Source organism: Physeter macrocephalus, chromosome 18, assembly GCF_002837175.3.
Source record: "Physeter macrocephalus isolate SW-GA chromosome 18, ASM283717v5, whole genome shotgun sequence".
Lineage (NCBI taxonomy): Eukaryota > Metazoa > Chordata > Mammalia > Artiodactyla > Physeteridae > Physeter > Physeter macrocephalus.
The window spans coordinates 35,616,713-35,630,583 of NC_041231.1; the positions used below are offsets into that span (position 1 = coordinate 35,616,713).

Genomic DNA, 13,871 nt, shown 5'->3' on the forward strand with positions numbered 1-13,871 from the left:
CGTAATCAAGACAGTATGGTACTGGCACAAAAACAGAAATATAGTTCAATGGAACAGGATAGAAAACCCAGAGATAAACCCATGCACATATGGTCACCTTATCTTAGACAAAGGAGGCAAGAATATGCAATGGAGAAAAGATATCCCCTTCCATAAGTGGTGCTGGGAAAACTGGACAGCTATATGTAAAAGAATGAAATTAGCGACTGACAAAGGATTAATCTCCAATTATACAAACCGCTCATGGAGCTCAAAATCAAAAAAACAAACAACCCAATCCAAAAATGGGCAGAAGACCTAAATAGACATTTCTCCAAAGTAGATATACAGATTGCCAACAAACACATGAAAAGATGCTCAACATCACTAATCATTAGAGAAATGCAAATCAAAACCACAATGAGGTATCACCTCACAACAGTCAGAATGGCCATCATCAAAAAATCTACAAACAATAAATTCTGGAGAAGGCGTGGAGAAAAGGGAACCCTCCTGCACTGTTGGTAGGAATGTAAATTGATACAGCCATTATGGAGAACAGCATGGAGGTTCCTTAAAAAACTAAAAATAGAACTACCTTATGACCCAGCAATCCCACTACTGGACATATACCCTGAGAAAACCATAATTCAAAAAGAGTCATGTACCACAATGTTCATTGCAGCACTCTTTACAACAGCCAGGACATAGAAGCAACCAAAATGTCCATCAACGGATGAACGGATAAAGAAGCTGTGGCACATATATACAATGGAATACTACTCAGCCATAAAAAGGAACAAAATTGAGTTATTTGTAGTGAGGTGGATGGACCTGGAGTCTGTCATACAGAGTGAAGTAAGTCAGAAAGAGAAGAACAAATACCAGATGCTAACACATATATATGGAATCTAAAAAAAACGGTACTGATGAACCTAGTGGCAGGGCAGGAATTAAGACGTAGAGAATGGACTTGAGGACTCAGAGGTGAAGCTGGGACGAAGTGAGAGAGTAGCACTGACACATATACACCATCAAATGAAAAATGGATAGCTAATGGGAAGCTGCTGCATAGCACAGGGAGATCAGCTCAGTGCTTTGTGACGACCTAGAGGGGTGGGATAGGGAGGGTGGGAGGGAGACTCAAGAGGGAGGGGATATGGGGATATATTTATACATACGGCTGATTCACTCTGTTATACAGCACAAACTAACACAACATTGTAAAGCAATTATATTCCAATAAAGATATTTTTAAAGATAAAAATAAATAAATTTTTAAAGTTATATACTCACTATTATAATACAGTTCATTTTTACACAGATCCTGAGATAATGTGGTGAAAACTTGTCTCCCTAAATTATGTAACAACCAGCCATAGAATAAGACTGGTGTTATTAATTCACAGACACCTTCCAACCCCAGTGTTATAAAGAAGTTCTAATGTATTAAACAAAATGGCTTTCCTTTGGTCAAAAATGAATTTTCTAAGTCTAGTCAAGTAATCAATATCAAAATGTCTGGGATGCTATGAAGTGTTTCTTGTGCCTGGAAATGGGGGTTTTTATTTATCCTTTAAAAGTTCACGGTACAGCATGTAGGTGAAGCTTTCTGAGCAACCTTTCCCTTTGCTACTGCAAAGCCAAACTGTGGGCTCAGCGTCTGAGCTTTCTTTCCCACAAAAAATGTGGCTAAGGCCAGAGAACAAAAGCATTTATACTTTTGGAGGCCCCCCTTTTCGTGAGTTATGTGGCAGCGGCCCTGATACTGTCCTTTCTGCACCTTCTGCCACTTGCTGCTTCCAGTAGAGTGGCGGAGGGCACCCTCTAGGGGTAAGACTGGGGAACAAAATAGTCTCCAACCCCTGGGAAAGAGACTGTGGGAATTCACCTGGATGGCCTTTCCTAGGCAGCTATGCTTCTAAAGCTTCCAAAAACTGAAGTCTAGCAATGCAGTGCCAGATGTAACCTAAGGCACTGATACGTGTGCATGCAAGTTTGTGCGAATACACTTAGAAAATCTGAGTATCTCTGGAAGGAGAAGCAGGAAACTAGTAACGGTGCTTGCCTCCTGGGAGAGAAATTCATAAGAGAGATGGGGATGGGGGGGAAACTCACTTTCCCTCCCCCCAAATTTATGATGAAAAACTTTCAAACATACAGAAAAGTTGAAAGAATAGTGCAATGAATTCCCACATGCTCACCACTGAGATTCTACAACTGTTACCATTTACCGTATTTGCTTTATCTCTATATTAATTTGCCTGAATTATTCGATTAGGGACTCACAGTAAAATCTTTACATCCTTTGAATTTTGTACACAGTATATCATCTATCCAAATAAATAAATTTCTTAATAACCACCTCTGCGAGGTGTTGTGAGGGAGGATTACACTGAATAAGATATATGTAAATACCTGCCACAGTGCCAAGCACAGAGTACCTGCTCAATAAATAAATGCTAACTATAGTCATTCTCAGATTTCTCTTCATTTGCTTTTAGTTCCCATAGTCAACTCATCGCCTTTCATCACCCCAAGGCAGGCAGCACAGACATGACAGGGCTGTTACGGAGCAGAGGACAGGGCTCTAAAAAGCTCAGTACTCCAAACTGGCCAGGCACCAAGGGCCCCCAGACGGGCCTAGCACCTGGGCCTTTTCCCAATTCAGCCCTCTTCCCACTCTTCCAAACTTCTCTCCACTCCTCAAAGGCTCCTGGCAGGTCCAGAGCAGGAGGCTCATAGTACCCTGTAGGGTGTATGACCACCCTGTTAGAAGCAGGCCAGGGAGCAGGGAGGAGGCCTAAAGTGGCCATGACAGTAAACCCTTCTGGGCTGCTCCAAGAAAATTGCTTCATGTCTACAAATACCCACCTTTTCCCAGGACTATCTTGTAATGAGTTTCACTAGTTTCTGATATCAAAAAATAAAATAAATATAAAATATAATTTAGTATGTGGTAAAAACCAAATAGACATGCTACCTAGATCTCTAAATATGTGTCATATAACATATGTAATTCATAATATACATATATACAATACACATATATTAACATAATATATGTTAACATGTAATATACATGTTATCAGGTAACATAAATATAAAATACAATTCAGTATGTGGTAAAAACAAAGTAGTGAGAGATTCTATGCTAGCAAGGCCTCCTTTTTTCTCTACACACACTTATATGCAACATATACAACACATTATATTACATGTTATTTACATTATATATGTACATTATATTACATTTACTTTTTTATTTAGAGACCTAGTTAGCATCTCTGACTACGTGGGTTTTACCACATACTGAACTATATTTGGTCAGACTAATCCTCTTCCTCACCGGGGGAAACCAGTTGTAGATAAACCAGTGAGTCACCATTCGCTCTGCTGGCCATGACCGATATCTCTCTGGGGCCTCACACCTTCCTGCCAACTGCCCACGAACCCAGAGACTTCCTCCAGTACTTGTGGAGAGAGAACCGGGGAAGGCACCTGCCCCTCAGTCCTATGAGGTAGGCACTACTATTATCCTCATTGCAATAAACTGAATGTATTGTCCCCCACAAAAGCCATACGTTGAAACCTAATGCCCAATGTGATGGTATTTGAAGATGGAACCTTTGGGAGGTGATTAGGTCATGAGGGCAAAGCCTTCATGAATGGTATCAGTGCCCTTATAAAAAAAGACCCTGGAAAGCTCCCTCAGATACCCTTCTGCTATCTGAGGACATTAAGACAGACATCTATGAACCAGGAAGCAGGCTGGTTGACACCAAATCTGCTGACACCTTGATCTTGGACTTTCCAGTCTCCAGAACTTTGAGAAATAAATTTATGTTGTTTACAAGTTACCTAGTCTATGGTATTTTGTCACAGTGGCCCAAAAAGACTCAAGACACCCATTTAACCAAAGAGAGATGAGGTACAGATGCCACGAGTAATGAGCTCAAGGTCACAAAGCTAGTAAGTGGCAGTGCTGGGAGGCCAGTTTCTGTCAGTGGACCTTTAATACAGATCTCAATGTAGAAACGTACACACATGAACTATATCAGCAAAAGTGTGGGGGAAAAGGCACTTTTAGATATTCCTTGCTGGAAAGTAAATTTGGAAATCAATATGACAATACTGAACACAATTTAAAATGCACATAGTTGCTTTGACCTTGAAATTCTTCCTCTAGAAATTATTCACAGATGCCTTTACATGAGTGTGCAAAAACATATGGACAAGACATTCCATTGCACCATGATTATAACAGTAAAGACCAGAAGACTAGGACATGGTGTCATAGGGCATCAGTTAAACAAATTATGATACAGCCACACTCTGGAACACTATACACCTGTGAAGATGAATGAGGGAAATCTACTTGCACTGATATGCAGAGCCCTCCAAGGTATATTTCTAATGAAAAAACAGCACAGGGCAGTACATGTGTCTTAAAAGCTAACATTTAAGCCAATGTACAGGGTGATGATTCCAGGAAAGATGAAGTAAAACACTCTGCCCTATCTGTCACACTAACTGCAACTACAAACCCTTTCAGAATGCATGGAGCAGTGATCTAAGGAGTTTTGAAAAGCAAATGGTAGCAGGTGAATCAAGCAAAGAGACCAGAATCCAAAGGTCCACAAAACTGGTGAGAAGTTCAGGTTTTTTCCCTTCAGTATTGCCCAGCCTGGATTCAAGTGCACCTGCTCAAAACTCAGAAGTGTTCATCAGGTGCAGACAGAAAGAGTTCCAAGAGAAGCCCTCTCTTTCTGATCTGAGGAGAGTGTGTGTGTGTGTGTGTGTGTGTGTGTGTGTGTGTGTGTGTGTGTGTGTGTGTGTGTGTGTGTGTGTGTGTGTGATGTGTGTTTGGGGGTTGGGGAGTGGGGAATCAGGGGAATATTCCATTTTAGTTTTTGTTATTCTTTTTCTTTTTTCTGTTTTCCTGCCCCAGCCTGCAGGCAATACCTTAGTGTTGGTGGCAGTAGTGGGTGGTCAGATGCTTAAAACTCTAATGGAGGGGAAATTTGTCTCTAACCAGAGGAGCTGTGATTCCAAGAGCATGGAGAGAATACCATTGCTTTGTTACTCTCCCTGTCCTCCCATGGTCCCAGACTCAGACACAGCAGTAAGAAGTGCACAACAGAGCAGGGAAACTAAAGCCACACACACAGTTAGGGGCTGAATGGTTCCCCTCAAATTCATATATTGAAGTCATAACCCCCAGTATCACAGAATGTGACTACATTTGGAGATGGCCTTTAAAGCGGTAATGAGGGTAAGATGAGGTCATGAGGGTAGGGCCTAATCCAATATGACTGGTGTCATTATAAGGAGAGGGGTTTAGGACACAGACATGTACATGCACAGAGGAGAGACCATGTGAGGACACAGCAAGAAAGCAAGGAGAGAGGCTTCAGAGGAAATGAACATTGCAGGAAACTTCATCGTGGAATTTCAGCCTTCAGAACCGTTAGAAAATAAATTTCTGATGTTTAAGTCACCCAGTCTGTGGTATTTTGTTATGGCAGCCCCAGCAAACTAATACACCTATCTTTCTGGCTAGGGGACGAGGAAGGGAGGGTCTAGGGCATCAAAAGGTATTGAGAACATCATAGAGATGAGGGAGATCTAGAGAGACACCCCAGAAAGCTATGCATGACCTCCTGGGCTCACCCTGGAGCTTACATGTACAGATCTGACCCTAAACAGCATATCACAAGCCTTGCCATCTGAGCTACAAGGTCCCGACTGACCACTGGGTAGCACACATGTGGGACTGATCCAAAGGGCACTGCAAATGCTTTAAAAACTGAGCTGACTTTGGAACCACAGCCCACAGCAGGCAGGTTGAAACTTGCAACCTGAACCGAACCTTCTGGATTAACTACAAAAACGTAAAATATCAACATTCTCTAGCCAGACTGACGAAGAAATAAAGACAAAAGACACAGGTTACTGGGGCTTCCCTGGTGGTGCAGTGGTTAAGAATCCGTCTGCCAATGCAGGGGACACAACACAGGTTTGAGCCCTGGCCCAGGAAGATCCCACATGCCATGGGTAACTAAGCCCATGTGCCACAATTACTGAGCCTGTGCTCTAGAGCTCGCGTGCCACAACTACTGAGCCCACGTGCCACAACCACTGAAGCCCGCGCACCTAGAGCCCATGCTCTGCAACAAGAGAAGCCAGTGCAACGAGAAGCCCGCATACCACAACGAAGAGTAGCCCCCACTCGCTGCAACCAGAGAAAGCCCGCACACAGCAACAAAGACTCAACACAGCCAAAAATAAAAATAAAAAATAAATAAATTTATAAAATTAAAAAAAAAAAGACACAGGTTATTAATTTCAGGAATGAAAAAGGGGATATCACTACAGACCCCACAGACTTTAAAAGTGAATTTTGTGAACAAATCAACATATATAAATTTGGCAACTTAGATGAAATGGACTTATTCCTTGAAAAATAAAAACAACTGAAATTTACCCAAGAATAAAAAGATAACCTGAATAATCCTATATTCATTAAAGAAATAGAATTTGTAGTTAAAAGCTCTGTAAAGGGACTTCCCTGGTGGCGCAATGGTTAAGAATCCGCCTGCCAATGCAGGGGACAGGGGATTGATCCCTGGTCTGGGAAGATCCCATGTGCCGCGGAGCAACTAAGCCCGTGTGCCACAACTACTGAGCCTGTGCTCTAGAGCCCACGAGCCACAACTACTGAGCCCACATGCCACAACTACTGAAGCTCACGTGCCTAGAGCCCATGCTCCGCGACAAGAGAAGCTACTGCAATGAGAAGCCCGCACACTGTAACAAAGAGTAGCCCCCACTCACCACAACTAGAGAAAGCCCACGCGCAGCAACAGAGACCCAACGCAGCCAAAAATAAATAAATAAATAAAATTTTTTAAAAATTTTAAAAATATATAAATAAAAGCTCCATAAAAAAGGTACTTCCCTGGTGGTCCAGTGGTTAAGAATCTGCCTTCCAATGCAGGGGACGTGGGTTCAATCCCTAGTCGGAGAACTAAGATGCCACATGCGGCAGGGCAACTACTGAGCCCACGCGCCACTACTAGAGAGCTTGTGTGCTGCAACTACAGAGCCCACGCACTGCAACTAGAGAGAAGCCTGCGCACCGCAATGAAAGATCCTGTGTGCTGCAACTAAGACCTGAAGCAGCCATAAATAAATAAATATATATTTTAAAATTGTTGAATGATTACATTGTAAAAAAAAAAATCTTATATACAAAAAAAAACTCCATAAAAAAGAAATCTCTGGATGTTTTCAAATATAAATTCTACCAAACATTTAAAGAAGAAATAAAACCAATTCTACACAACCTCTTTCAGAAAACAGAAGAGGAGGGAACACTTCCCAACTCATTTTGAGGCCACCATTACCCTGATACCAAAATCAGATAACAGAAGAAAACTATAGAACAATTATCTTTCATAAACATAGACAGAAATCTCCTCAACAAAAATTAGCAAATCAAAATCCAGCAATATATATGTGTGTGCGTATGTGTATATGTACGTACATATATCCCACCATGACCTAGCAGGGTGTATACCAGAAATGCAATATTGGTTCAGTATTTAAAAATCAATCAATGTAGGGACTTCCCTGCTGGCCCAGTGGGTAAGACTCTGCACTCCCAATGCAGGGGGCCCAGGTTCGATCCCTGGTCAGGGAACTTGATCCCGCATGCATGCAGCAACTAGGAAGCCTGCATGCCACGACTAAAGATACTGCGTGCCACAACGAAGATCCCGCGTGCCGCAACTAAGACCCAACACAGCCAAACTAAAAATAAAATAAATAATAAATAAATATTTTTAAAAAATCAATCAATGTAATCCACAATGTTAACAAACTAAAGAACAAAAATCAAATGATCATATAAATTGATGCAGAAAAGGCATGTGACAAAATTCAAGGGCCATTCAGGATAAAAGAACTCAGTAAATTAGAAACAAAGGGAACTTCCTTCGCCTGAATAAGGATCTCTACAAAAAAATTAAAACAAACATCACACTTACTGGTAAAAGATTGAATGCTTTTCCTCTAAGATGGGGAACAAGGCGAAGATGTTCCTTCTCATCACTCCTATTCAACGTGGGTACTAGAAAGCCAGCAAAAAAGGCAAGAAAAAGAAACAAAAGACATAAATATTAGAAAGATAGAAATAAAATTGTCTCTTTCGCAGACAACATAATTGTCCAAGCAGACAATCCCATGGAATCTACAAAAAAATCTTCTAGAAATAACAAATGAGTTTAGCAAGGTTGCAGAACATTATGTCAACACCTGAAAATCAACTGCATTTCTGTAAACTAGCAGTAAACTACCAGAAACCAAAATTTTAAAAACATAACATTTACAATAGCCTAAAAAGGACAGAAAATCTTAGGCATAAATCTAATAAACTATGTGCAAGATCTGTATGCTGAAAACTACAAAAGCCTGATGAAAAAAATCAAAGAAGACTGAAGTAAATGGGATACCAGTTCTTTACAAAGTGTTCTATAGATTCAACACTATTCTGATCAAAATTCTATCAAGATTTTTTTTTTTTGTAGCTGCAGTTAAGCTGATTGTAAAACAACTTTGAAAAGGAAATGCTGGAAGACTCACATTACTTGATTTAAAAAATTACTGTACAGCTGCAGTAATTAAGACAGTGTAATACTGAAAAAGGGATAAACACAGAGATCAATGAAACAGAACAGAGTCCAGAACCAGAAACCACTCAAAACAACCAACTGATTTTTGCACAAAGGTGCAAAAGCAATTCAATGGATGAAAGATGGTCTTTTTACCAAACAGTGTTAAACAACTGAACATCCATATGTAAAAAAACTCTGGACCTAAACCTCACACCTTATACAAAAAATAACTCAAAATGGACCATAGAGCTAAACGTAAAACTATAAAACTGTAGAAGAAAACATTAAAGAAAAGCTTTACAACCTGGTGTTAGGCAGAGTTCTTAGACATGACACCAAAACATGAACCGTAAAAGAAAATTTTGGTAAATTGAATTTCATCAAAATTTAAACCTTTTCTCTGAAAGACAGTGTTGAAAGAATGAAGAGATATGTCACAGACTGGGAGAAAATACAGTGGGCCCTCAGCATCCGCAGATTCCACACCTGCAGATTCAACCAACAGAGGACAGTGGCAGAGGTCCTACTGTTAGAAATTGATAAGAGGCCGGACAAGGAACTCGGGCAAGGCTGTATTGGGGCTCGGGCTGCAGCACGAGGGAGTGAGAACAAGTCACAGCTACCCTTGCTCACTCCCCGAGGTGGGTGGCGAGCTGCTTCCTTAAATCGGGTGAGGCTAGAGTTGGGCGGGCTTAGATGCTCTGCCCACTCCCTGGGTGGTGCTGTGTGCAGGGACCATCAGGGTACCCTGCTTTTGCTCTGGGAACCTCAGAAGTGGCAGCTGGGTTTTGGCCTTTTTGCATCTTGTTGCTCACACTTTGCCCCAACTGCACATGCATGCGGTTATTTTTAGTCCCTTATACTTTCTTTGTATTTTATTGCCAAAGGAGACGTTTGTCCAGGTGCAAGCACTCCAGTAGAGGGTCCCAGATCCCAGGCCCTAGCCTGTCTCACTACTATAAGGGACTTGAGCATTCACAAATTTAGGTAACCTCAGCATGGGAGAGGTTCTGGAAACAATCCCCTCGCAGATACCAAGGGATGGCTGTATTTGCAAATGGCATATTCAACATAGGGCTTATATCCAGAATATACAAATATACAAATATACATACACACACACACACACACACACACACACACATACATATATATAACTCAACCTTAAGAAAACAAACAACCCAAGAAAAAATGGGCAAAGACTTAAACAGACATTTTACCAAAGATGATATACAAATGGCCAATAAGCCAACGAAGAGATACTTAACATCATTAGCCATTAGGGAAATGAAAATCAAAACCATGACGAGATATCACTGCACACCCATTAGAAAGGCAAAAAACAAAGACAAACAAATTATAACATCAAGAGTTGGTGAGGATGTGGAACAACTGGGACTCTCATACACTGTTGTTGAGAATACAAAATGGTACTCCAGAAAACAGTCTGACACTCTCTTAAAAGTTAAATATACACTTGCATATGACCCAGCAATCCCAATATCGCATGGTAGAGAAATGAGGATGTATGTTCATACAAAATTCTGTACAAAAATTTTATATTAACTCTATTCATCATCACCAAAAACTGGAAACAAGTAAAATGTCCTTTAACAGGTAAACGGATGAACAAACTGTGGTGCGTGCATAAAACAGAATACTACTCGCAATAAAAAAGAATGGACTATCCATACACGTGACAACACAGATGAATCTCAAAGGCACTGTGTTGAGTGAAAGAAGCCAGTCTCAAAAAGTTATATACTGTGTGATTGCATTTATATAACATTCTGGAAAAGGCAATAGTGTGGCAACAGAGACACAGATTAGGGGTTGTCAGGCATTAGGGATGGAGGGTGTGGTGTCACAAGGACAGCCAGAGGGAGTTTTGGGGGTCATAGAGCCATTGTGTATGCTGATTGTGGCTGTCATTACCCAAATCTATACCAGATTAGAAACATGCACACACACACACACACACACACACACACACACACACACACACTTAATTTAACTATATGCCCATTAAAACAGTATTTTTAAAAACCTAACATTTGTGTAAAGAAAGGGCTTATACATAAATAGCCCTTCTCTGTAAACAGACAGAAGAAATGAGTAATGGTGGCTGCCGTGGCAGGGGGCGGAGGCAGCGTAACTGAGGTTCAGGAGCAGGAAGGACGATCACTTCATACCTTTCTGTACTACTTGAATTTTTTTTCCTGCAGTGGGATGAATTTCCTATTCAAAACATTTTTGAAATTTAAAATAAAATATAAAACAAAGTGTATATGGATATATTGGAATAAAATATGCAAAAATTATAAAAGATATTTTGCTCAGAAATGGGATAGAGAGTCTCCTTTTGGGAAAATGAAAAAGTTCTGGAGATGGATGGTGGTGGTAATTGAACAGCAGTGTAAAACTATTTAATGCCACTGAACTGTACACTTGAAAATGGTTAAGGGACTTCCCTGGTGGCACAGGGGTTAAGAATCCACCTGCCAGTGCAGGGGACACGGGTTCGAGCCCTGGTCCGGGAAGATCCCACATGCCACAGAGCAACTAAGCCCGCGAGCCACAACTACTGAGCCTACGTGCCTAGAGCCCGTGCTCCGCAACAAGAGAAGCCACCGCAATGAGAAGCCCACGCACCGCAACGAAGAGTAGCTCCCGCTCACCACAACTAGAGAGAGCCTGCGCGCAGCAACGAAGACCCAACACAGCCCAAAATAAATAAAATAAAATAAATTTATTTTTTTTAATGGTTAAAATGGTAAATTTTATGTTATTCATATTTTATTACTATATAAAACAATCTAATTAGAATATGAGCAAAAGTCTTGAACAGACACTTCACCAAAGATGGATGGCAAGTAAGTATGTAGAAAGGTGTTCAACATCATTAAATATTAGTGAAATGCAAATCAAAATCACGAGGGATACCACTATACATCTATTAGAATGTCTGAAATAAAAATTATTGACAATATCAGGTGCTGGAAACGACCCCAGAGCAACTGGATGTCTCCTACATTGCTGGAGGGACCCTAAAATGGTACAGCCACTCTGGAAGAACAGTATGGCAATTTCTTAAAAGTTAAACATACACTTAACATACAATCACACTGCTGGATACCTAAAGAAATGAAAATTTATGTTCACACAAAAACCTGTAAACCAATGTTCACAGCAGCTGTATTGGAAATAGCTAAAACTGAATACAACCCAGAAGTCCTTCAGTGGATGAATGGATAAACTGATATAGCCATACAGCTGTTCAGCAATAAAAAAGAATGAAATGTTGATACATGCAACTACTTGCATGGATCTTGGGGCATTAGGCTGAGTGACAATAGTCAATCGCAAAGAGTTACATATTGCATGACTCCATGAAATAACAAATTATAGTGTCTGAGAAGAGATTAGTGGTTACCAGGAGATAGGGGTTGGAGAAAGTGTATCTATGAGGTAACATGAGGGAGTTTCTCTGTAGTGATGGAAAAATTCTGTATTCTGATTGTGCTGGTGGTTACATGAATTTGTACGTATGATAAAATTCCGTAGTACTACACACACACACACACACACACACACACGCATATAAAAATTGGTGAAAGCTGAATAAAGTGTCTACCTGAGTTAACAGTATTGTACTAATGTTAATTCTGGGTTTTGACAACGTACTATGGTTATATAAAATATTACCATTGGGCAAAGTTGGAAGGAAGGTATATGAAAACTCTTGCACACTCTTTGTATTTTTGTTCTTCTTGTGAGTCTTAAGATCTCTCTTTCTGTTCTTCCTGTGAGTCTTAAGATCTCTCAAGAGAAAAATTTATGAGAAAAAAAAAGAGGTGTAAATTATTAATACTTAACATGGATGAATCAATCTCAGTAACATTTTGCTGAGCTAAATAAGCCAGACACAAGAGCACACGGTGTATAACTCCATTTGTTTCAAGTTCTAAAACAGGCCAACAGAAATATGACTATGGAAACCAGATCTGTGTTTGCCTGTGAGGTGATGTGTGGGGAATTACTTAAGAGGAGACATGAGAGAACTTTCTCGGGTGGTGGAAATGTGCATTTTACTGTGTTTAAGTTACACCTAAAAAGATGGAGGAGCAAGAAGTCCTCTTTAATAAACCTTGCTTGCAATGACCAAAATACAAACAAAAAAAAACCACCACACAAAAAAAATTGGTCAAGCCTGTGGAGATCGAAAACTTTGGATAAAGGACTTTCTGATGACTGACAACCCAAAGAGACTGGAGGACAAATGTTCCTGGAACTTTGGGAAGATTTAATTCCAAGAGAAAAGTGGCCTAGTTGGCCAACTTACACTTTCCAATCCCTTACTGTAAAATCCAGCGAGCATATAAATGTACAGTGGCTTTAAAAAGATAATGGATTTAAAATTCAACACTTCCGGTACTTCCCTGGTGGCGCAGTGGTTAAGAATCCGCCTGCCAATGCAGGGCACACGGGTTCAAGCCATGGTCCGGGAAGATCCCACATGCCACAGAGCAACTGAGCCCGTGCACCACAACTACTGAGCCTGCGCTCTAGAGCCCGTGAGCCACAACTACTGAAGCCCGCGCACCTACAGCCCGTGCTCGGCAACAAGAGAAGCCACTGCAATGAGGAGCCTGTGCACCGCAACGAAGAGTAGCCCCGCCGCTTGATGCAACTAGAGAAAGCCCACACGCAGCAACAAAGACCCAACACATCAAAAAAAATAATAAATAAGTTTATTTTAAAACTAATGATAAACTAAAATAAAATTCAGCACTTCCATCTTTTGTGCTTTTTACTCCAAAACATAAAATTATGCCTAGCTTTTCCAAACTGGCCATTTATAAAGTTTAAAAGGAAAGCACATATACTGATGAAGATACTCAATGTGTCTGAAATGTCCACAGTCATTATTTTAAAAGGAAATTCTCACCTGAAGCCAGCTGAGTCCTCTGGAGTCACCACGGCCTTCCTGACTAAACTGGCCAGACTAGCTGCATGGACTCAGGGTTCCTGGCTTTTTGGGATCTCTGTGTAAATACAGCCCAAGAATCCTGTCCTTTGTCTAGATCAAAGGACAGGATTCTGGCTTCTCTTTGGGTCACTGTTCCCTTACCTTGATGTCTCCTTTTGCTTTGTAATTTTAATCCTGAAAGCTTTTTTTTTTTTTTTTTTTTTTTTCCATGCTGCATGGCTTGT

At 40.6% G+C, this 13,871-nt stretch overlaps 1 long non-coding RNA gene across 1 annotated transcript in view; it reads right to left on the reverse strand.

The window, feature by feature from the left end:
- The window catches only part of LOC129391523 (uncharacterized), a 37,105-nt gene that overhangs the window by 15,236 nt on the left and 7,998 nt on the right, over window positions 1-13,871 (reverse strand). Inside the window, exon 2 of the long non-coding RNA XR_008615787.1 lies at window positions 8,031-8,113. This is a non-coding gene — a long non-coding RNA (uncharacterized lncRNA). The remainder of the gene's footprint in view (window positions 1-8,030; window positions 8,114-13,871) is intronic.